The sequence below is a fragment of the Pezoporus flaviventris genome, unplaced genomic scaffold (assembly GCF_033815535.1).
Source record: "Pezoporus flaviventris isolate CSIRO_AGI_PZ_B2104156 unplaced genomic scaffold, CSIRO_AGI_Pfla_v1 ptg000023l, whole genome shotgun sequence".
NCBI lineage: Eukaryota > Metazoa > Chordata > Aves > Psittaciformes > Psittacidae > Pezoporus > Pezoporus flaviventris.
In genome coordinates this window covers 12,925,737-12,951,450 of record NW_026892571.1, presented here as the reverse complement: position 1 = coordinate 12,951,450, position 25,714 = coordinate 12,925,737, and the positions used below count along the sequence as shown (strand labels likewise).

Sequence of the window (25,714 nt, the reverse complement as noted above, 5' to 3'; positions counted from 1 at the left end):
GTGAAGCAAATTAGCATTAAAATAAAGCAGACTATGAAGAGGTGAAACTAAATGCTGCAGAAATGCTGAATTGAAGGGACAGCAGTTAACAAAGACTGAGCTTGCACAGATTTGTGAAGCTATTTCCCATCAGTGTAATTGGAGGAGTATGGAAAAACAGCACTGCTCCTTTTGTGCAGTGCCAGGAATGATGGAAGGCGATACATCCTTTTATTTTCTCATGTTGAAGTGCCTGCAGCGTGGTTGAGGTGGTTAGAGCAGGTGCAGAGGAGCCAGAGCTTCTGCAGGCCCTTCCTGTGTAATCAGAAATGACAGCTCTCCCATGCCTCTGCAAGGGAGGCGAGCAAACATCCCAAATTTTCATCATTGTTTGTAAATGTCTCATTTGCAAACATAAAGTGGTTTTTAGGACTTAACTCCTGGGATACTCTCAGCACACAGCTCCCAGCCTCTTCCTTCCCTGATTAGGCCCAGAGTGAACCAGCCTCAGCTCCGTTCCTTCGCAGATTTAAAACGTCTCCATCACTGTAGCAGATACACAGTGCACAGGCAAGGAACTGACAAATTTAAAAGGAGCTCAGGATCAGAAACTTCATTTCTAGAGGTAATTTCAGCCATGTCTGCACTGCAATAAAGCCCGAGACTAGAAGTCAAGCTGCTGTTTCTATTCATTTCAAATCTTAAACTGTAAGCTTTTAAAAGTTTGGTGTTTTTTTCTTTAACCAGTCCAAGAAGCTTTCTCCAAGCCAAGATCAGAGCACCCTGATTTGTATTTACCACATGTAATTCATTCTAAGGAGAGTGACAAAAAATACTTAAGAAACACGAAAGCTAGAAAAAAAGAAAAGGCATCAGGGACATGAAACATGAACTATCAGAGCTTTTCTCTAAGTGTAGCTGTATGAGAAATGGAAATACATATTTCTAGTTTGGGCAAGTTATTCTGGATAACTCGCTTGGCTTCAGATGAGAGTTATCTATGGGATCTACTGCAGACAGTCTGGCGTAGGCATCAGGAGAAGATAGAAAGTGATATTATTAGTGCCATCAGGGTATGTTTTTAGGAATGACCGATGATCATTCACTATCATATATGCTGCAGTTTTTCTCTTGTGCAGTTGTATTTATATCACACAGCCCTAACAGTAAAGGCAGAGAAAGCAGGGATAAGGAGGTTATTGATTTCTTTTAAAAATATGAACAGGTTTGTGTGTTCATGTACGTGATTCTAACGGCAGTGTATGTCCAGTCTTGGTGTTTATCAGTGAATCTTCTGACTGTGCATCACAGATTCATTCCTACTTTAAAACCTTGTCCTGATGTTGTGGTCCTCTGGGACTCAAATGCATTTTGGATCTTCTGTCTTCAGGTCTCACCTGTGACAATTGCCAGCCAATGATGACAGCAGGCATGGAGGATTTCAGTCCTCTTGTGTTCAGCTCTTGGGATGAATGTGACAGAATGGTGACTGAGAGAAGATTTTCCCTTCTGTGACACCAATTGCAAGCTGCTCTCCTGCTACGTATACCATGCACAGAGGTAGGTGTTTGCGGTCCCTGGTACTGAAGATACATTAACTGTCCTCTGGTTTGGTGAGGTTTTATTAGTAAGGAGTAGAGCAGGATCTCTTAGTGTGATAATTCAGGTATCGTAACTTCTTATCGCCTGATGGGGCTGATTTTTGAAATCTATTAAGCCGTTTGATTCTGGCTCTATTCCTGGACTCCTCAAGATAAAGGCTTTTTAGTGTTCTGTTCAAAGTAAAGGTTTATTTGTTATAAACAGTTTAGATTCACCAGTTACTGGCATTTTGAACCTGCAGATAGCTCTGACAAGAAAGAATGCATATATTGACTATCTAATGCTCATGGTTTTAAGAGAAAAAGCCAAGCACGGTACTTAATGCAGTCCCCACAATTTCCTTCATCTGAAATCTTGAACTAGCTCAAAATCAAGGGGTAAAATAAAACAGAGGATCTTCTGACTTAAGAGATTGGAAGGATTTTCTGCAAGTATAACAACTTCCTGACAGTGCTTCAGGATTTGATTCCACAATACCCTGCTCCTGTTGCTGTTTAATACAAAGTCTTTCCAAGTTACTAAATTCTGTACTTCCCCTTGTCCTGCTCCCTGAGAACTCTGCAGATACTCTATTGGTGGACACTGGCACCAGCTCATGCCTTTCAAAGAGTCTGCATGTGCTAGTGCTGTCCCTGCACCCTTAACTGGGTGTTTTTCCGTAATCCTCTTTCTAAGATGTCCATTTTCCAGTCTTAGACTTCTTCTGGAGGAGTAAAACCAAACCAAACCTGCAAATGAAAGAATGGAAAAGTAACCATCAACTAGGTTATGTATAACAAATATCTTTAGGGGTCTGATGCAAGTGACAATGAGCCGCCCTTAGGGAAAAATATAAATTGTATATTAAAACTATCACAGTCAGTGGAAATTTGTTTGGATTTGCACAGGCCTCTGCTAAATTACTTTGGAAAAAAATACCATTTCCAAGCCAAATTATCTCTTGGGATGAATAATTTTCCTGATTTTTGAATGGATTTTTTCCAGCAGAAAATCTGGCTAGTCTCGCTTAACCAAATCACAGCTTGGACTGTAGGCCTGGAAACAGGATCCATTTATATGTTTTAACCTCTGCTGAATAGCAAATAAAGAATGCTGATGTCATGCAGTACAAAATTAAATAGAACAATATGTGTAATGAACTGATTTAAAATGCAGCTAAAAAAAAATCACTTTCCTTTTTCTCACAATCAATCAGGGCATCAATGGGTCTTTCATTGCTTCAGCACATTAATAGTGCAGAAAGATACAGATTGTAGACTTGGGGGCCCATAAGTTTCCTATGGGTACTCCAGGAAAACTAAAATGCAAGGTATACATGCAGGAGCAAAAGGGAGAGAGGCCAGGGTGAGCAGCATGGGAAGTACCCATGACACACTGATGAGCCCTTGGCTATGCAGAGATTCTCAGACTTTGTCCAAAATGGTTACACCTGTGAATTAACTACATCAAGTAAAGCCCCAATGGGTTTTACAGTTCATGATTGGGAATATTGAATTTGAATAAATTTGGTGTAATTCACTTCAAAAAGATTATATTACTATAAACTGTAATTCATCTGAATTACAGTACAGCCATTCCTAATCAGAACTTAAACTGACCACAGTTCTGATCCACATTGAAGGGATCTATTTCAAAAGTTAATTCAGCTCTCCTGAAGACTCCTGTGTGTGCAAATCCTGATGCCTGTCAGTAAGTCCACACAACCTTAAAGTCATAATTTCCAGTGGTTTGCTGACTGTTCACGTTTCCTACTGCTGTTTAGTAAATGCTGTACGTACCTGTGATCCTCCACCCAGTGAGCTTGGGGTGTTTTACTTCTGACTGTTGAATGCCATTTAAATTTATCACCAAAAAATGAACAAGGGATCTGTCTTTTGTTCCTGATGTCAGATCTTATTTTCTTTTCAACTGTAGCAACTACAGACTGATGGAGATAGTGTATTTTGACTTTGAGGTCTCTGCTGATTATTAACTTATTTATAAGGAGTACTATAGACTGCAGGAGTATCTTGTAACCTTTAAGAAAATGTTTCTCTGACTGGGTCAATTTAAGACTCATTAATAGAGACTAAAGAAAGTTCATGGTCTCCTTCAGATTCTGGTTGTTGTTGTCAGCCAACAAAGCATAAAAACGTAACTACATTTTACAATATTAATGATCAGCTGTAAAAGCTTGACATAACCTTTTTATAGCTCTATAACTAATCTTTTTATTATCAAGTTACAGTGGTTTGCATCAAATATGTATCATCTATAGTTAACTTTAAAACTTTCGCAAGTTTTACAATGCTGTTGTAGGCTAATGAAGTTTATAAATACATAGGTTTGTTTGAAATACTTAATATTTTATATGAAGGGTGTAAAAACTGATTGAAGCCAGCCCTTCTTGTTGAACTTTTGCTGCTGGAACAGCTATGACAGTTTATCTGAGTTCACTGTATTTGCCCAGTTTCCACTGGGTGAAGTAGAGTTGAATTATAACTGTGTCTGTAATGCTAGCTGAGGGCACAAACATGTCTGCTGGGACACTTTACCAAGTGAGATTATCAGTCACTTGACCCATTCATACTGCTTAAGATTCTCCAGTGCTGGACTTGAAGGGATGTGGTGTTGCTTTGAACTCCTGGGAATGTAGCTCCCAGAGTCTTGTATAGTCACAGTCCTCTGGGAATTTTTATTCTAGATGAAATAAGAGGGAAGGAGAGGATGAAGACTGAAAGAAAAGTTCTCTGGACTCACAGATAGTAGACTATGGGGGAGCAAAATGGGCAGAATTGCAGTGTCTGGGCTAAATCATGTAATGGAAGTGCTTGAGAGAGAACTAAAGGCTATTTGAAACTGTTTCACCATGTTTATTATCAGTGATTTGTGATAAAAAGCAGGAGAGGGAACTGCTACAGGCTCATCAGCAACTGCCTTTCTTTCTTTACCAGAGCAAAATCTACCCTCTGGCTGATGCTTAGACAGTGTTACATGCTTTACCCTGTTTAAAGGTCTTGCAGGTTTTGCACGATAAGGTCTTGGCCTCTCTAGGATTGCTTTTGAAGGGAGTCACAGGGAAGGTGGAGAGACCTTCTCTGTGTCCCTTTGTTTGTGGGGCAGTGTGGTACTGCACTGGGAAATCTGGCTGCTCACACTGGACAGGCTCGAAATAGCTCCTGCAGAGCCGGCATGGATGGGGATGATTGAAATACTTGCTTGGAGCTGCTGTAATTGTCCCTGCAGTGGCCCTGAAATAAAAGTCACCTTTTGTGCATGAACTTGAACCACTTCAAAGTATTGCAAAGATCTGATCCTGTGCTAGATGTATTGGTGCTGTCCTCTGGAGAGGAATCCAGAGTATCCTGCCTTTTTTTTCCTTTGTTTCCAGCTGACTAGTACCAATCATGCAAAGGTATGAATGATTTGTCTCACTGACCCAATGTACAGCACTGGCTGCATCCTTTTAGCAGGCATACAAGTTAAAAATCTAGCTGACTTGACAGACATCACAAATTGGAGCTTAATTACAAAGCATTGAAAAAAATGCAGGGAAAGCTCAAGTGATCGTGATTTCTGGGCTTTCAAACCAAAAGAGGGACTTGCTGGAGCAATTTCAGTTCATTACAAATACTCTGAACCTGCCTTGCCTAAGTGAGTTTAATTTTTTTCACCTGTCACTTATCTGCTTTTGAGATGCATAATTGCAGCACTTGTTCAGAGCTATGAGCCTCTGAAATGGGAAAAAGGATTCTTTTTCCCTGTGCAAACATTAAAAAACAAAGGGGGAAAGGAAAGGCTATTTTTGAGACAGGCTTTGCCACACACACGCCTGTGTGCAGACACATGGCCTCTTTTTAGCTTTTCTTTCTTTATTTTAATATCTTAAAAATACGTATATCTCTGGGGGAAGCTTAGTAAGAAACAGCCAGCTGAAGCAAAGATTTTAGGAGGAAAAAGAAGTCAAGGGACTTGTGCTGTAGAGACAGCAGTTCAAACAGTGGAAAAGAGGATACAGCTGTGCACAGCTGGGGAAGTGGAAAGAGAGTATTCCCACATCTTCCCTTATAAATCATCCTTCACCTTTCAGATCCTGTAGTTTTCTGTTGTGTTGAATAGTTTTATAGAGAGGGAGAGCTATTTGCATTTTTCTCCTCATGCTGTTTGTGATATCTAGGTCAGTTATACCTACCTAAGCATCAAAAAAGCACTGCGGATTTCTTTAGTGTCCTTTATAACAACGTGTTTTCCTTACCCTTCAAGTCAAGGCTTCTCCAGCAAAAGAACAGGGAGGCCTTACCAGCAGGTGTGTAAACCAATACAGAGAAAGCTAAGAGGAGAAGGCAGCACAGGCTCTGTCTTCAAAAGACTCATGCTAGCAAGGTCTAATGAGAAGGTGGAAGCAGCACTGTTTTAAAAGCACCTCCCACAGCCCAACTGAGCAATAAAACCAGCCAGGCTTGGACACTCACTATAACTCTTTTGGGAGTGGGTGTAAAGGAGCAGAGCACTGAATCTCTCCAGCTGCAAGAGTTACTGATTTCCTCCCATTCCTAATCACAGCTGAAGACAGCACAGATGCTGTTTATGCTGTTTCTCAAGGTTTGAGTCTGAGTGCAGTGACCAAAGCAGTTTTGGTAGAGGAACTGTTCTGTACAAGTACAAAATAGCTGGATCAGATACTTCTGGATGAATTTTCCACAGAGCTCTGCAAAATTAATACTGTACCAACAGATATACAAATGGTCAAATGCTGAATATTCAGATTCCTATTTAAACTGAAGATGGACTCAGAAGCTTTCAGACTTCATGTGTCCCTGGGTTTTGATTCAGAAAAACATCATAAAATCTGTGAGGGGCTGGTGTGCATCTGCAAAATAACAGATACGACTGCTCATAGACTAGTAATTATGCTCCAGACTTGAACCTTGGTAATGGTTTACGTGCTAATGGGACCTAGAGTTTTGCTTGTTCTGGCCAAAATAAGATGTAAATGATGTAAAATTCTGAAATGCTTTTTGCTTGAACAATACAATTCTATCTCAAAACATTCAAAAGACCATTTCAGGCAATGAGTTTTGGTGTGCAGGATTCCAGCCCTTCACTGCTGTAATACATCGTTATAAAATTTGGCAGAAGAGAGGGAGAATACCATATTTATCTTAGAATCGTGAAGGGACCATGGTTAGACAGAAGAGAATGGCATCCTAGCCACAATCCAGGCTGGATGTTCTGCTTCATCTTCTCCTATAGCCAACTAGGAAAGTACCCTTTAATTTTAATATCCTGAGAAATGCAGTACAGGAATACATGTCTCCAAATGAGAGGTGACAGCTTTGGAGTGAGTGGTTATACTATAGTTGTTCTGGGAAGAAAAGAAGTTGAACTATATGTCAGTGTAATAAAATGTATTTATCAGTATATTAAGCGTATATATCAGCACATTAAGAATGTATCTTTCTCATACCAAATCTAAGAGAGGCAATGTGCATCTTGTTATTGTACAGCTGGGCTGAATGCACTCCCTGATATAATGCCAGTAAAGTTATGCCAAGGATCCTTTACATACTTAATATTTATTAATATAAACATAGGATCAATATTTATTAGTTAGTTCAAGAAGTCTGTGGATAATGTGGGAGACTCAAGAATGGACAAGTAGTTCTCTTGCTTTTCTTCCTCCTGTCCATGCCTTACGTTGAACAAGACAGTTTACTTCCCCAGAGGTGGTCAGAACTTCTACTTTCCACCAAACCTAAAAAGAGAAAATAAAACTTTTTTAGCTTATTTCAGATTTATTTTTCTTAAATATTAATGAGAAAAACAACAGGAGTGAAAATGTTTTGTTTTTCTGACAGCTCCCCAGAAAACAGGAATGAAAAATGATAACTTCTAAAGTTTCTTGTTAATTCCTTTCAATGCTTAACTTAAAAAGTCTGTAAAAAGACAGATTAGGTCTAGGCTTTGCAGTCACAAACACCCTGAAGACATTAGATACCAGTTTATAACAATGAACTCTTCAGTTTCTGAAAAAAGTCTGTTTTGAGAAAATATTTTTAGCTGTTCAAATCAGTGTTTTTCAGCAAGCACTGTAGAAAAACATTTTAAATGACCAGAAAGTAGAAATCAGGGTAATCTGAAATTACTTTTGTGCAGAATCTGTAAGCTTCCATTAAGTGCAAGGTAGGCTAAAGTGGAGGGAAACATAATTATTACAACACAAAATAACGGAGTATTGACAAGCTGTTGTTGGATCAATTGGATCCAATCTGTATGCACAGTTGATAAATTGCTGTGTTAAAATATGTCTTCTTATAAACCACATTTATTTTCTCTCTCAGCATTTATTTTAATAACTTTTCATGCCAAAAACTTGTGTGCACCTGCTTTTTTCCATGGTGCCTAGACAACAGCCTGCATGAGGCCATTTTAAAGGGGATGCGAATCTCAGCATTCGTCTCTGTGTCCTTGGGTGACAAGGGACGAGTGGCAGAACAGCCTGAGACATGCAGCAGGGTGCCTTACAGCAGCCTAATTATCTCATTTCTGGGTGCCTATCTGCAGTAATCTAGACAAGTTTCTAATTTGTTTTTTGGTACTGTAGGTTGAGTCAACTTAATTCTAGTTATACATTGTCCATTTTGTAGTGTGGCCAGAGAGCCAAACTAGATCCTCGTCTGCCATAATCACTGATTATGGCCAGGCTGCTTTTCGTAACCTATATAAGTCCAATACAGTTACAAGTGTGCAGTAATGTTTGGGGCAGATACTGTTTTGTGAAGCTTAGGAAAATGCTTGTGTTCTGAATGGCCAGAGAACTGTCCATGAGTATGGAGAGCCATAGAGATGGCATGGGTACAGCTTCCTGTGTCTGAAATACACAGGTCAAAATTCTGCTCTTATTTATACCAGGATTCAGACTTGTGTATTTAAGTCCCTCATTGATGCTTCCTTGAGTTAACATCTGAGCTTATCACAGTCCAGGTACCCCACACCAGCAATGAAGCATTGTCTGGATTTCTCATTCCAGTGCTGGAAGTAGCTAATGGAGTTGATGTCGCAGTATCTTCTGCTCTGTCACAAGATCAGTGACGAGGCTCATCAATTTATTGTCCCCTTATGTAAGGGATCGAGTGACTAACTGAATTATGGGAGGGCACTGGAGATGCCTGTTGGTTTATGGATGTGTCTGTTTCCAGAAGTCATGGCTGGTCTGGCCCTTTCTCTTCTCCCTCACTGGACACAGGCATGCCATCACAGACAGATCACTTCATCCTTCACTCTGGTTCCTGGATACAGCACATCACTGAAGTCTCTCCAGATGCTTTTTCTTCACCCACTATCCTCCATGTTACTTCTCCTTTTCTTTTGCATATTGTCTTCCCCACTTGCTCTCTTTCCAGCATTTTCCTGGCCCCAGCATATCAGTCTTCTATTCCCACAGGACTCCCACTAATTACAGAGCTATCTTGCTGCTTAATGCCGCCACCTCTTTCCTAGCTAGTTCTTTAAAAAGGCTGTTAGCTGGAAATACATAATCCTCCAGCTTTGGACCTGAAGTCCATTCACTAAGCATTTTCTACAGTCTTAATAAATGAGGAGAGTAAAAGGAAACAGCAGAGGAATGCAAAGAAGGTCCTCTGGGAATAAGGTTGTCAGAAAGTCATGCTCCTTCATTAACTCTGGGCATTAGTTATTTTTGTTACCATGGGTGGTCCCACTATGGATTCAATTTTGAAAGGGTTAGCAGGTGCCTGTGTTAAGTGTGTGAGTGTGCCCTGCGGTTCCTAAACCCGCAGTGTAATGACACTAAACCATCATGGTTTTAACCGTGCTAGGAGGTGCTTGCAGGAAGGTGGGAGGATTTTGGAAGCGGCTGGTTGTGCACAAGGAGGCTGGTGGGGCAGTAACTGCTGCAGCAGTGTGGTGCTCCTGGAGGGCAGTTCCTCCTGCTGAGAAACTACTCGAGCAACCTTCCCACTGGCATACATGAGGCTCCCTCTTGGGCTGTGCTGCTGCATTCTGCCTGTGAGGACACTGGTTTAGGTCTCTCCTCACCCATCCGTGGTCTAGAGGTAGATGTAGCCTTAAGCATAGACCAGAACAGATCCTGTAATACAATTTATTCCTCTTCTGGTAGTTATTTTCTAAGCAGTGGGTTTGTGGTGTGTCATTTTCTCATCTGTGTTGCCAAAATACAATGTGTTTCACATTTCTATGAAGGACCAGAGGAACTTGCTCAGTTAGGTACTGATTTTTCACTTGTGCCCAAGCCCAGTTTCTTGGCTGTTTCCAGACTCACTGACCCAAAAGGATGACTGATGAATAAGACGAATCTCGAGGTAGAAAAAGGCAAATGATACGGGGCTGATTAGTTGCTCCAGTAATTCAGATGAATGAAGTAAGAGCAGTATTGGAGTCGCTGACGATGTTTAGATGATGGAGTGGTCACTGCTGCAGAGAGTGGAAGAAGATGAATCTGCTGATTTATTTATTTATTTATTTGAAAAGCCATTTAAAACCTACTAGATCGAGTGCTTACAGTGAAATTTGGATGTGTGGCTCCTTGCTACTCTGCTTATATGAGCAGGTTGGGGGAAAATTACCCCATTTTAAACTACTCCTTCTGTGAGAGGGAGCATCCCATGCAGTGTCTTGCTCTGGAAATCCTATAAAAGCTGTTATGTCCTTCTGTGTCTGTCCTCCAGAGCTATTGCTCTGATGGCTGTGGGAGCCCATTGCAGAGCAGACTTGCTGACCCAAATGTCCAGGCCTCTTGCTTTTATGTGCCCAGAAACACTGGTCCCAAATGGCTGTATTTAGCTGTGTCCCTCCTGAATCCACATTTATACCCACAAGCAGTACTATGCATTTACTGAAGCTCATTAGAAGGAAATGGGAAATACACATATTTCAACAGTATTTTATTTGGAATACTAATCTTATTTTAGAATTTACGTTAAGCCGTTGAATCCTTGGCAACTAACATGAAAACACACTGAATCATAATGAAATACAGTGCTACTGTATTCCATTATACACCATACTGGCATGACAGCAGCTTTTTCCCTTGCTGAAAATAGGATTGCTTACAATATATTTTTATTTATTTTAGGGGAACAAGTAAGAAAGCATTTCGTAATAAAATCCAATCATTAGCTCGTATCTTGCTGCATGTACTAGTAGCTGTGGGGCAGGGAGAGGGGAACTGGTGACTGCACAAAACTCCAGCAAGTATTTCACTGCCTGGTACTTCCATCTGGGCAGCTGGGACTTGAGTTTGGGCTGCAGAGTCCAATAGCACAGAGCAGTGTTTCTAGTCCTAGGCTGCAATATATAGCACATCAGCCAGAGAAGTAATCCAACGTGCTGTGTATCATCGTAACACTGTAGGTGAAGAATACTGTGGTGATATAAGGAAATAATACATAGCTGACACTACTTTATGGCAAACAGTTGCTGTGCAGTCATATATAACACTGTAGGAGTCAGCACACTGCAGACTTCATCCTCTGCCCTCTTGTAGAAACAAGAAGCTGTGGAACAAGGATTACTGAGCACACAAATCGGCGTAAAGCTCTTCTTATCCCTCTCCTTGGCAGATGTAAGATTGGGATTGAAGGCTGAGGCTTGGTTACTTTGGGAACTACAGTTCAGAGGCACTGATGGAGCAGAGGAGAAATATATAGCACCTTGAGTGGGCTGAATCATGCCAGTTGTTTCACCCACTTTAATGCTGAAACACTTTTAATAAACAACCTGAGAAACAGAGATTTAAGGCCCAATAATAGCATGATGCGAATGAGTTAGTCTAGTAACACCAGAGCCTCCCTTGGAAATGTACTGTACTCACCACGGTAATTACTAATTTTAAGAAAGTGAATTATACGAACTGCCCTATATTTTTTCTTCCTGTTTTCATAAGGAGTGATGCTTGTGTGGGATACAGCAGAGAAAATATCAGGTTTTAAGAATCAGGGGAAAATATAAAGAGCAGAGGGATAGAAAAAACTTAAACATAAGGGTGTTTTTTTTTGTATTGTGTTTCAAACCAGCTCCAAGATGCCTGTAGGCTATGGACTCCTTTCCACAAAAATGGGCCAAGCATGATCCAGCTCAGGGGAAATGTAAGGACAGTCAGGGCAGGATGCAATTTATATTCTCTCTTCTCCTGCCCAAGATCTCACTCATAAGTTAATTTTCCTCTGGACTTCAGTCTTCAGTTCGCTCTGCTTGCTGTGTCCTTCATCCTGCTGGCTAAGCATCTGAAATACTCCATTGCACTGTCTCTTTCCCCTGCCTCATTAAAAAAGTGAAAAAGCTGGAGATGCTACATAGATGAAATAGGAATTCTAAGAGTGGAAGGGACCTTGGGAGATCATCTAATCCATCTCTCTGCCTCAAAGGCGGTGAACATGTAATTAACTGCTCCCAGTGGCTGTCTGATCTGTTCTTCAAAACTTACTGCATGGGGATTTCCATCACCTAAGAGTTTAGCCCAGCGTTTCACTAGTTTCATGCTAGGGAGTTTTCCTTAATCTCTAATGAAAATCTCCTTTGCTTTTATTTAAGCCCCTTGAGAGTTATTCTCTTACTTTTCTCATGCTTTTTGAGAACTTTGGTTATTCTTGTGGTTCTCTGTTGGACTTTTTCTCATTGGTCTTTAAACTTTCATCATACACTCTAGTTAAATTTGTCAGTGTTGCCCCCAGCACTGGGAAGAAGAGAAGAATTATTTCATGTATGATTTTCAGGTGATGGCTGAATGTATAAGGTAAAGATATTCAGTACTTCTGTAGTTTCATCACTCAGCTCTTCATTTCAAATAATTCCACTAAATAGCACTCTTAAATTTTCAATTTTCCCTTTTGTAAAACCATGATTTGCAGATTTTATTTTTAAAATTTTCTTCTGATTTGAAGAAAATAAACTCATGTTGATTCACTTATAACAAAATTATTTATTATAAGCAGGGTTCCTATCTGAGTCTATTGCTTCCCTAAAGCCAAATATTAAGCATCTTGTTTACTCAGAGTCCATGCAGCAAAGAAATGTGTTGGTAACCATAATCTGAGGCCTGCTGTTATAAGTAGCATTTGCTTCCCAGTTTCCATCTGGAACATTAAAGCCTTTCTACTACAATTCCTGTGACCACAACTCCGATATCATTTGTATCTCTAATAACATCATACAGATTTCTGTTCAACTCATCTTGTTTTTCATCTCTGTCTTCAAAGAAGAATTGTTCTGAAGATGCAATGATCAGCTTATCTGAAGTGTCCTGAAGAGATACTGGCTCTTTTAACACCATTTTTATCAGCTCTTTAATTCCTTGGAATTTTGTCATGCAATCTGTGGAGCCGTGTACACATCATGGAGAAGATTCTGACTTTCCCGCAAGCTGCTAAAACAAAGAGGTATTGCACAGAAAGCTGCTTCAGATAACCTGCTGCTGTGCTCCCAAACACAACCCTGAGGGGCAGTTTCCATGCAAAGAAATTATGCTATCCTAAAATACTCTGTGGATCTCAGGACCTGTTTGTATACCTGAGCTCATGCAAGGGTGCTATTTCCTAATACCTGTGTTATGGGAAGGACTGTTAAAATCACATGAGACATAAGGAAAGCAATGAGGGGCTGAGCATTGGGCGAGGGGTGGTAAGCTGGTATCAAAGTAGTGCATAAAATCCACCAAAGTGCCCACCCAGGCCTTTTTGTGACGCTGCTACTAGGCAGGAACATGGCCAAAAGTCCTGATACAATTCATTCTAGTATTTTCATAACATCACAAAGAGACTCCTGAAGTCCTTGGCCCCAATCTCAGCTGTAGCAGTGATAGATAAAGAAAGAAAAAAATTCCATAAATTTAAAAATCTCTCCCTCACACTGTGAATATGGGCTCAGATATGCCAAAAGTTTTTAAGTATCTAAGCTTCCACTGACTTCTCAGAGAATCTAAAACCTTTTATATTTATTTTCAAGTAAGAGAAGGAACTAGGGTCTAGAGCCCAGTCACACACAGCATCCTGTGTGAACAACGTAAGTACATATGACACCCTAGAAGAACAATGGTAGCAAAGAAACAAGGTGCTGAGCAACTCTAGTTTATTTTGGGGAAATCATACCTTTCTAAGAGTCCCTTCCTTCCCACTGCATGTACAAAAGGCAAGTTTTTATCATGACAGTCCAACTGCTCTTTGCTTTTCCCCAGGCTTCGTAGAGGTTTTCTAGCTCCTTTTATCCCATGGCACAGTCAGGCCAGAGTAACATGAAAAGGGATGAGAAAATCTCTGCTGAGAATGAGAATGTTTGCCCTATCAGGTGTGATTAACACCAACATGGTTAAACACCTTTACTGACAAAGATCTGCAGGATGTGCATGAAATCTTAAACAGTCATTCTCTTTCCAGTCATGGTCTCTTGGTAAATTATAATGTCAGTAAATTAAGCAGAATGCTGATGGAAAATTTAATGTGGTGAAATCTGGCAATTCTGACAGCCCAGCGAAGTCTACAATGAAACTCAAGAAACTCTTCCTTTTGACATCGTGATATGACTGTGCAACAGGGCCATGTCCATCTTACTGTATGCTGCACATCAGAAGTTGAAAATTACAATTTAAATTAAATGGTTCTTAATCACAACAAAGGCAGTTTTACTCAGCATTATCTTTTTGTCATGGAATCCTCCCCTACATGAAAGTTCACCATCATAATGAAACTGCAGGCTGTTTTCTGGTCTCGTGTTAGCTGCAGAGCTTGTGACAAGATGAGCTGTGAGCAAGGCAGCCTACACCGGGTGCCGTGAGTGGCACGATACAGAACCACATCACTAATAGCGGAGTCAGGGCTCTTGAGCTGTCATGTACAAATCTTGTTATAATGAGAAGAGCATTAGTTATAGAGGCTGAAATTTTAAAGCTGCCTAAGGGATTTAGATGCGCAGTTCCCATTAAATTTAATGGGATGCTTGCCTCAAAATCCCACCCACAATATTTTTTTTACCAGCTATCCTTCCTGCAAGGGAAGGAGAAGGACATTAAAACAGAGAGGGGTGGAGAGAATCAGGTATAAGAGTGTTTCTTACCAGGACTGAAGGCTAGCTGGGTATTGTAAAATAGCATCCAAAGGGGACTAGAAAGAAATACTGCTTAGGGCTCTCTTCTAATAGTCAGGTAATTTGGGTCTGGACTCTGCACCAGCCTGCCCTGTGAGGTAGATGGGAGCATAATGCCCTCTGCGCTTTGAGACTTCTATTTCTGGGCTGCAGACCTACTTGCAGTCATTAAAGCACATTATAAAATGAAAATTAGTTAGAGAGACATAGATTGGATAGCAGTGGTCTTTGGAGAACATAGAATCATAGATACCTAGGATCAGAGGAGGCTGTGTTACACCAGTACACTTCTCTAATTAGGTCTGGTTGCGTTTACTTCTTCAACCAGATTTGTCTGTGTTTAAATCAGGTGCATTTTTTAAGTGTCAAAAATACTGAAGACCAACGTGTTTCCTTGGTAACTGTGGATCCCATTACTTTCCTTCCAGGGAGCTACCAACCCCTGGGCTCAGCTCCAGCCTACTTAAATTCTGGTCTGCTCTAGGTTCCCTCCATAGATTAGGGAAAGAGAGGTGGAGAGTGGCATCCCAATGGTCCAGCTCATTGCCCTAAGGAGGAGAGGGTTCACCTTGTTTAACTTCACCCATTCATACATTAGGCACCAGCTCTTAGATATCTGCCTAATCTTTCTCCCTAGACTGACATTTACTTCCAGCAAGAAATTCCTTCACTTACAGTTCTGTATTTAATATAGGTGCCCTCATAGGAGCCTGCAGCTACATGGTTCTGGCTCTAACTGAATGCTGACAGTTAGCTAGGATACCCACATAGTTAGGAGTGAATACCACTGGGCTTCAGTTACACATGCTTCTGATCATTGTGTTTACATTTGCTTATAATGAAGGTTTTCCTTATGCCCATACTGACCTTCTCTTTTGACTCTAAATCACATACAAGAACCTTAACAGAAGAAAACAGCTCAAGTGTCATCAATACTTCCAAATTTCAGCCTTTGACTTGTATTTTTTTTTTTTTTTCCCCAAAGAAGAGTCTGTTTTCAAGATGGTTTTAGTTTTGTCTTTTTTTCCCTTTCTTTGTTGGCTATTTTCATGGCTTGATTTTCCAGCTGGTAATAAATAAGGATAAAACTCTCTCTCCACCCTGTGTTTGCCCTGCCTGTTCACTGTAAGTGATGTGAAGGCGGGTAGCAGGGATTCCAGGCGGCCAGCTGCAGTGTGGCATCTGGAGACACAAACTTGGAGGGATTCCCAGGAAGGGAATATAACATTTGGCAAGGAAAGAAGGAGCTTAGATGAGAGAGGGCTGTGAGGTTTCCCCCTTTTCAATCCCCATCCTGTTGCTTATTTCTGAATATTTGTTTTATTCCCCAATCATATTAGAAGTGTAAATTACACAGATGAGCTAATGAGATCATCTGTGTCCATGCCATTTAGGGAAGAGGGAAACGTGGAGATGCTTTCTCCCTTTTATCCTTTCTAATCATTTACCTTTATTTTAAACCAAATGATGCTTGGATTCTGCACACACTGCTCTGCAAGCCTGGAGTAGATCTTGTGGCATTTTTTCTGTGACTTGGTATGTGCTTGTCCTTTGTATTTATGTGGCCTGCCATTCACCCCAAACATCTCTGTTGTCTTATGCCATATTTATGAGGTGAAGTTGTGGTCTGTGGAAGTTTTGGGTTTTATAGGACTAGGACTTGGACTTTACCCATGCAGAGCTGTAGGTTCAATAAATAAAATGAGTCACTGTAAGGAAAAAGGGGTTGATAGCAATCTCCTCGTTCTTTTTGTCCCTAAATTCTACAGAGCCAAGATTGTAAGCAGTATTGGGTTCAGCTGGCATAAACATAGGCACCTTCCCTGCAGCATCGCTGATTTATGGGGATGTGACCCTATGTTTGCAATTAAGATTATGTCCATAGAACAGCTGGGTCAGAGTGATGCATTTGCCTTTATGAGGCATGGAGTCAGATTCACAGCAATAGATCATTCATATCACAAGTTGGTGCCATGCTGCTTTAAACAGCAGTGGTGCAAGGAGGAATTTCTTGCAGCAGTTGACAACTTTCAGACTTTAATACATGAAGTCGCTTCCCTTGTTAAATGTGTATTTGTATGGAAGGAAAGGAAATCTGTAAGACATTCTTAGTTTCTGTGCTGAAATTACAATTCTGTTTTTAAACAGAGTTTGAAAGATACTCAGCTAGTAAAAAGCCTTTTAGTGGGATGGTAAAGATGATTCTTTATTCTACATTTCTATTCTGAAACAGTTAGTACAGTTTGGTTGTAAATCCTTCCGTAGAGACACTCTTGTTGCTTCTATCCTCACTCTTGCCTCAAATGTAAATTCTCAGAAATACACAAACTCCAATTGGGAAACACACACTGACTTTCCTGGCTGAGACAGGGACATTATTATTTGAGTGCTGTGGTGCTAGAGACGTGGAGTAGGAGGCAATATGTTGAACATTTCCATGGGATCATCATGATACTGTCATGTTCCCTGTTACATGCTGTTTTTAAAAGAGCTTTCCTGATCACTGAAAGATGCTTCTTCCACTTAGGTCAGAGTTGGCGATCTGGTGTCTTTTGCTCCTTTAATTTCATTATCACCACTCCTTTAGGAGTAGAACAAATGTTTGTTGGTTCACTCAACTCAGTTGTCAGGAGACATGAAAAGGACGTACTTAAAAAGAGAGATCTGCAAGATCAAGAGAAAATTATAAAAAGGTAAAATGTTTTCTGTAGCATAGATCTTTATTCTCCACTTTGCTCCCCAACAAGCTGCCCTCCCTCCCTCCCTCCCTCTCTCCTTCCTTCCCTTCCTCCATCCCTTTCTTTTTTTAGCATACAGGCAAGCTTAAAAATAAAGCAAAATTTGGTGACTCTGCATTGTAAGGGGTCTGTTTTCTCCCTTCTGGGAGGGGATGAAGCGAATATGTTATCCCAAACTGGAATGTCAACTCCTGCCCATCTCTTCCAAACTTTAGTTTCTCATTTCTTGCACTGTGATACTATACAAGAGAGACGGAAGAGGCAGAAGGAAGAAAGAGAACCATTAATTTTTCTCCATAAGATCCTTTAACACTTTTATGGTACACCTTCTGGCTTCAGGCTGCTTTTCCCTTTGGATGTCTTCTGCATGATAACACAGATAGCAGAACTGAGGAATGCAGGGAGTGCACAGTGCTCAGGCTCACCTCACATGGTGGGAGCAGGCTACTGATAATTTGAACAGTGTCAACTTCTTTTTTCTTAATATCTTGAGTAGAAGAGCAGCAAATGATTTTATGCAATCACCCATCCCTTCCAAACAGGAGGGTCACATCTTGTCACTGTGATTTCTAAGCCCTGGGCAAGCAAATGTTAAGGCAGAAGTGATGTCAGGAACCAAGTGATGTGCTCCATGATCAAGCCCTGAATGGAGAAGCTCTGCTCCTTTTGTTGTCTGAGTGGTCTCTCCCACCCAGCTGTCCAAGCTGTTTCTCTATTTCCTATTTCTCACTCTGGGGAAGTTCAGAATAGTAAGAGCTCAAAATAAAGGTTCCCTTCCTTAATCTGAATCATGGTGAGACTTCCTTTTGCATGAGTTGTTTGAATTCGAAATGTTTAACCTGTGGCACAAATAATTCCAGTTTGAACACGTTAACTGCGCTGGGTCAAACTAACAGTTGTTTTTTGCATGGATCTTCTCAGAGTATTTTCTGCTGGTGTCTTTAGCAAGCAAATCATAGGATGCAGTTGTTGCTATAGCAATAAGCCTCCTTTAGTGAATGAGGTAGGGTAGCACCCCTCAAACAGACCAGCAGACTCCCAACAATTATCACTGCAATGTAGGTACCTGACACGGTTTACTTACCAAGGATGTGATACGTTATCTATAAACACTGAATTCTAGGAGCAAATGGACCCCTGGGATTTATGTATTTCTGAAAACCCTTCTTTGTTTGAGGTTTGAGTCACCAGTGAATCTGCAATTTGCTGACTGTAACTGCATTAATTATACTACCAAATGATATTTTTTTTCCAGTTTTGTATGATCTGAGTATGAGATATGTAATTTAGATATGTGAGATATGTTGTACCTTAATTTAGATGCTCAGAGAAACACAGTGGCTTGGGCTGGACCAACCAGGGCAGTTGAAATAACACAGCTAAACATGGCCTTAATTCCCATGGAAAAGATTCAGGGAAATATCCATGAAATATTGCATCTAGAAGAGAAAAATTAAAGTGTAAGCAAGGCTATAATGATAACTTTTTCATGGTGTCAGCTTTGTTTATTGGTTCATACAGCAATTGTGCATGCAGTCTTCAGGGAATGAATGTTTTGGTTTTAAATATCTGTGGGCTGATAGCAGCAGATCAGCGAGGCAGGACTGTCTGCATACACAGTGTGAGACCTCGAATCTGTGTTCCTCCTGCTCTGTGAGAAAATCCATCTGGCCCTAGTCCCTTTGAAGTCAGTGCAATGGTGATCTGGGAGTCTTTGGATTAGATTGGGTCCTGTGAATGGAATTTAAGTCTTGACCATTCAGACTTGCATCCAGACTTCCTCTCTGAGTCACTGGAGTGATTCTGAATTTATGCTGATATAAACAGAGACTTAGCTCCTTCTTATCAGCATTACCACATAATGAGGAATTACCAGCTTAATTCACTTTACTGGTGGTACTCTTTCTTCTCATCTCTCCTCTCCCTCATGTTCTTCACTCACAATAAACATGAAAAACAGATCCTTTCAGAAGGCATCATCTGATTTATGGTGATGATGGGCTAGTGGCTCTTGCAGAAACAGAATGAAAGAGAAAAGCAGTTGTGAAATTGCTGCTTTCTGTGGGCTGCTTGCACTTGCCTATAAGTACTTATTATCCTAGATGGCAATCTAACTGATTCTTCTTGATGTACTCCAGCACTAATAAAGGAATTACAGCAATTTTAAATCAATTCACTCAGCAAATGCTGTTGCGCTCCATAAGTCAATTATAGATATTACTTAAAAGAAACCAGATAACGCAAATCCAGACCTGTGTTTTCATCATTATGCAGGTAGCAAAATAAAATTACAGTAAGGGAAATGCACGTTAGAAAACTGGGGGTGTTTGAAGGGAGGGGACTAGCATGAAAGGTGATGTTTCTGGTGCAAGGTTTTCTTCAGGCTTTGGTGCATTACTGACAGTGCCACCTGCTTTGCTTTCCCATCCAGCTCCCAAGTGGCCTTCAGGCAGAAACATCGCATCACTTTGCTTTCTAGAACAAGACTTGCTAAGAATTACCATGAAAGCGTCCAGGAGCCATGTCTGGACCTCACGTTGAATTAAAAGATACTGCCTGAAGTTAATGATGGGTTTGCTCTTTAAGGCCAACAAAAAGCCAGAAACTGATAAATATAAAGCACATTCCACCATGTGAGGTAGATGCTTACTTCTGTAATGTTATGTTTCATTCCCTAGTCACTGAAGGTCCACATAACTTTCGGTTCTGTCACTATGCCCTACACAAAACTGGTTTGTTTCTTGTTGTTAAATCTCCTGGGAGCATTAAAAGGATTTCTATTATTGTGTCTGGAAATGGTGGCTGGTTTTTAATTCTTAAATTCCTTTTGCCTCTCTTTTACAGTGAAAAGCTTTGTAGGATTTCTGGGGGTCAGCTTGCATTTAATACAGGGGGGGCCCATAGAAATGAGAAATGGAGATAATTTGTTATTGTTCATGACTAGGAATTGAGTCCTGATCATTCAATAAAGGCATTATCTAAAACGGAGGATATATCAAGCAAGTGCTAGGAAGAGATCTGTGCAAAATAAGCCTGAAAATGCTCTTCTTTTTGAGTTTTTCTTCTGCTTAGATAGGCTCTTCTCTTTGGCAAAAACCTACTTTAGCTATAAAAATGTGGTTCTGATGCCTATTAATTGTCACACCTCTAGGCAGAAAGAGTTTGAAGTTTCAAAGCAGATAATACCATGCCAACACTATGATAAACAGCCAAGCAACTATGCTTTATCTTTTGTGAAAGATAAGCTGAAGTAAGGAGTGTGATTAACAGTTGTGTTCAGTATCTATCTAATCAACTTGGAGAGCAGGTCACTGTGTTGCCTTGATATGATATTTGAGGTAAAGTTGCAAATTCAAGCAAGTTTGACCTCAACATGGTTGCTGCGCAGCCAGTGAGCCTCTTCTGATTATTTTCTGTGAAGGTTTATAGGATAATGAAACGAATACAGAGGAGAAGATAGAACATAAAACATGATTGCCACCCCCTGCCCCAAGCTGGGCTATCACACAGGGTATGTCCTGCTCTCTGTCAGTCTCCGTGCACTGAACCAGGATGGATGAGCTGTACCATGAACAATCTTACAGAAGAAGATGAAAGGTTGTTCCTGGGCTTTTTGGTTCCAGTCAAATAAGATCTTCCTGCTTCTCAATCCAGAAAGTGTGTGCTCATGGCACTTGACTTTTAAATATCAGTTCCAGGGCTTTTTTTTCCATTCAAAAAACGTACATGTGCACGCATGGAAGGGCGAGGAAGTGAAGCTGAAGAATCAAGTCCTCTGTGGTTACCGATCAGCTCAGATCCATCAGGCTCAGCACAGAGACTCTGACACAGCCCAGAGTCTCTTTGGTGGCAGCACCAGCTCTTAGTGAGGGGAGTGAGAAGGCACACCACAAGGAAAATAAGCAACAGAGCATAAAAAGCCATGACATCAATCATAATTGCAGTAGTAAAATGTTTTAGACCACTTCTAGGGAACCTTGTTCAGCTCTCCTTCGCCTTCTAAGCCCCCTATACCTACTGAACTGATAAAAACTCTGCAGCATCCTTCTGTTGCCTGTGACAAGGTACTATTGTTCAGCCAGCCTTGGGGCAGAATAAGCTGATCTGCTGTCATATTGCATCCACTGCAGATTGGCTCCATTGTTTGTCACTGATGGAGATGTGTACAGCAGAGAGGAGAGGAGAATTATTGTATATAAATGTTGCAATATACACGATTCCCACTTAGAATTGATTTTTCCCTTGTGAGATGTGCTGTCTCATTGAAAGAGAGAGAAACATATCATTTTAAACATGACTCATGTAAGAAGACTTAAATAGGGCGAAAAAAGAGATGAAAAAGTGGAGGCATTATCTCAAGGGTGCTATTAATCATTTTCTTAGGAAAATGTAGTCTTGCTATGCACCTTACTGACCTCGTGAAACAAACCTTCTTGTATCTTCCCACTGTAATATTTACTACTGAGCCCCTCCAGCTCTTTTCCTCTGCATTCAGCACCAGTTTGGCTTGTTTGTTGCAAGTGGCAGGTTGGAAAGAAGTGGAGGTTACCTCTGACAGAACTGTCAAATTAAATTTATCCTGATCCCTGCACCTTCTCCAGGGGACCCCATATTTATGGTAAAGCACACACAGCTCATAAGCACTGGTTTTCCAAAACACTTCAACAGCAAATAATAAATATAAAATAATACACAATATAATATGCAGTTGACTTATATGCCTCCCAGTCAATGCAGGCATTATCCGGCATACGTAATTACACTGAAGGCAGCACATCTTTTACCTGGGAATGACATATTCTGATAAAAATAAATAATAATAATAATAGCCCCCCCTAAGTATGCACCACTGGATGCCTTGTCTAAATCTGTCTATGAAGAATGAATGTGAAATTAGCATTCGATTAGAAGTGAAGGAAATGCAGGATGTGAATGTAAAGCAAAGGACTATAGCAGTGTCTAAATATGAGTGTGACATTTGTATGGCTGCATAAATATTCTTGGGCAGCGTTGCTCAGAGATCTGCCACAGGAACAACACAGTGTGGTTTACCACAGGGTGGGGGAAATCTGGATTTAAGGTGTTTTTCTCAAGTGGAAGACCCGACCTTCACTTTTGCTCCCATCCTCTTTTCCCCTGGGATCGGCAGGGACCTGGGAGCACTGCAGCTTTTTCTGCCTGTCCCATTTATTTATTGTCACTGTACAAGATTCATAACAAGTGGTTTTCTCTGTATTTTTCCCTTTCCATTTTTTATCCCAGATACAGAGTCCAGGCTGGAGCTTTCTGTACCTGCTGAGTAGTTTTACAGTATTTGTCTTTGTATCTTTCTCTTCCTCCCCAGAGCATAAAGTGATGAAGGTTCAGTGTTGGTCATCCCTTTACCCACAGGTAGGCATCAGCTAAAGAGTGTTTGGGCAGGCCACACAGTCAGTTCATGCCATTTAGGATCTGAAGGAAGCTTTCAACCGCTGTCAGCATTAGACGCATGGCAGCTTTGACCCCGTCAAACTTCTTGCTTCTTCCCAGGAGCTGCTGGTGTGCTCAGAAGCACCCTGCACCCATGTAGCCCGTTTCCTATGCAGCAGGCTATGAGGGCCATTGCTAGCATCTATTTCTTTTTTTGTTTCTAAGTTCATACTCTGAGTATTACTTTGAAAACAAGATGATGCGTCTGCTTTCCTGTTGGTTTTGGCCACGAGAATTAAGAAAGATGGGACTGACATCATTCTTCCTCCCGCCTGTCTCTATTCAAGACTGAGTGTATATTTTTGGGCAGATGTGTTTACTGCCAATAATGCTTAAACAAGAAGGCAAGATATGCAGCTTGTCAGGGTAGATGGCATTAAAGCTAAATACACAGGGTTTGCTTCGGCTGTGCCTGGTGCCACCCTCAAATCAGATCAATTTGGGATCTAAGAAAAATGTTCATTTTGGATAAGTGAAACTCATTTGCCGTCTTCCAAAGCTATCAAGAAAAGTTAGCATTTGTTACAGCCAACTTTGCCATCTACTTGACCTTAAATCCAAGCATTTATGTACTGCTTCCCAAAATAAGCATCAGTTAGGTTTGGGAGAATGCCTTAAGGGTGTGGAAGCCAAATTGTACCAGTCAGAAAGATGCTGTTTATAAAATGAGCTTTACGGGTAAATCTTCTCATCACTGTTAACGTTTAACATATCCCCCTAAGCCTGCATGCTCTTTGAAGCAAGTTGCCAGTTTAATTGGGACTTTTTAATAAAATTTAATGCTATTTTTTAATGAAGAAAGATGAAAAGTTGCCTGGAGGGGAATCTTGAGCACAAGGTATTTAAAGAAATTATTCTTTGACAGTGTCGATCTCTTATCTCATTCTCCACAAATCATTTAATGAAATAACATTAGCATTTCACTTCATGTTATGTTCACTTCTTCCCCCCTGCACACAATTATATTTTTGTTTCTTATCCAAGGGAAAAATAAAGCACAACAAGGCTCTTAACCAACCACCTTGTGCTACTGAGTGACAATTAATACTGTCTCATTCTTGCAAATGGGGGGCACAGGTTTTTCCAGACAATTAGGTAAATAGCTTTCCTTTGCGTTTATTAATGCTGAGCTGAAGTTTAACAGGCTTGGCTTTGCCAGTTACATATTTGCTGCAGACTTGGGCCTCTGCATCCAGGCTCCAGATACAAAGCAGCGCTATCCCTGTTCCCTGTACATAATAGCCTAAAACTGGAGGTGCCTTTCTCCTCCAGATGTAGACAGGGAGTGTTCTGCCTTTAGATTAAAGGATTGTTTGGGTCCTTCTGTCAGCCCTGTGTTTATCATTGAAAGCATCAGTGCCTGATTCTGTGAATGGGAAGAAGAGGCATTAGTTTTTTCCTGCAATTGCCTTTAAAAGCCTCCCCCCTCCATAACAGCCTATTAGGGACTGACTGCTGTATTATGAGCTAAAGAAGGGAAACATTTGTGGTGTCCTTTCCTTGGTGAATTATTGTCTCATTTCTTTCTTTCTTTCTCACTTCATTTGTTGTTATTACCGGTCCAGTTTATTAAATGAAGTAATTATCCAGTTTTTGTGACACAGGTGTTGGATGGAAATGCATAGTGTTAGCAAATCCATGCAACTTACTGCAGGTAGGTTCAGGAGGAAGAAGAGGGATGTGCTATAGGAGCAATGGATTGAAAGATAAGTTCAGCTCACTAGCTTTACTGTCGAAGGCAAGCTTTATCTATTTTTTGACCTGTATAGGAATAATTGTCTTTCTTTTTTTTTGACTAATTCATAGTGGTTATTCAATTTTCAATACATCAGACTCTTCAAATATTTGTTAGTACTTTATCTCTGTTCTGTTTCCCCTTCTTCTCAGGAAAAAAGTTAACGGCATGTAATCTTCATACAGCATGGTTCAGCCACATTTTTATCTATGACTTTCCTCCCTAAATTCAAGGCTGTATTATTTTCTGTAACACTGTAATATGATCTTCATGGTTCTTGTAAGATTTAGGAGTTTAGAGTGGATTATATGAGAATTTCCTGAGCAATCTCTGGAGTTTTGTCTTACATTCAAATCACCATGCACATCCATAGGAAACAGAAGAGAAAGAAAAAGGTCGTGGTGTTCCTTCCCCCAGCAGACTAGTATAACTCCTCTAAATTCATTGGGAATAGTTATTCTTCAGCACAGAGGGAAATTAATGCACATTCCTGGATCTAACCAGTGATGCTGAGATTCCTCTTCTGTCTGTGGTCCCATTGATTTTAATGAGGTTGCAGCACCAGGATGTAGCTTTGTGTTAATACATTTGGTGACTTTTCCTAAAAAGGAGGCCCATTTTTAAAATATGGGGAGTTTATACACACAAACATATATATATATATATATAAAAATCCTATTTTTTATGCCCAAGAATAAACATGTATCATTGCACCCCAGGAAGCAAAGCAACAGGCTCAAGCAGAGAGGGAAATTCCTGTCTTCATTCAGATCTAAAGTTCTTCAGGATCCTTCCATCATTTGTGAGCTATCTGTAACAACTGTCCTGCATTCAACAGGTAGCTCAGTAAACATCAAGCCAAGTCCTCTTCCAGTCTACCAGACACCCCGCACATCCATCCCAGCCTGCATGCATGCTTCAGAAAGGACTCTCCAGTTAAGGAAGAATCAATTAACTAAGTGGCAAAACAAGCACAACTCACAAAGCCACTCTTGCTTCCTAATGAGGACTCATAATAACTGTGCTGGATTTTTTTCCTTTTCTGTTTATTGAGATATGATTTAATTGTCATGAACATCCAGAAGACAAAAAAAAA

The 25,714-nt window shown here is 40.5% G+C and overlaps 1 protein-coding gene across 1 annotated transcript in view; it reads left to right on the top strand.

Moving 5' to 3' along the window:
- Positions 1–1,373: 1,373 nt before the first annotated feature.
- SGCD (sarcoglycan delta) overlaps positions 1,374–25,714 on the top strand; it is a 376,562-nt gene continuing 352,221 nt past the window's right edge. The window contains exon 1 of the mRNA XM_061456832.1: positions 1,374–1,539. The gene's annotated coding sequence lies outside the window, so the exon portion shown is untranslated. The remainder of the gene's footprint in view (positions 1,540–25,714) is intronic.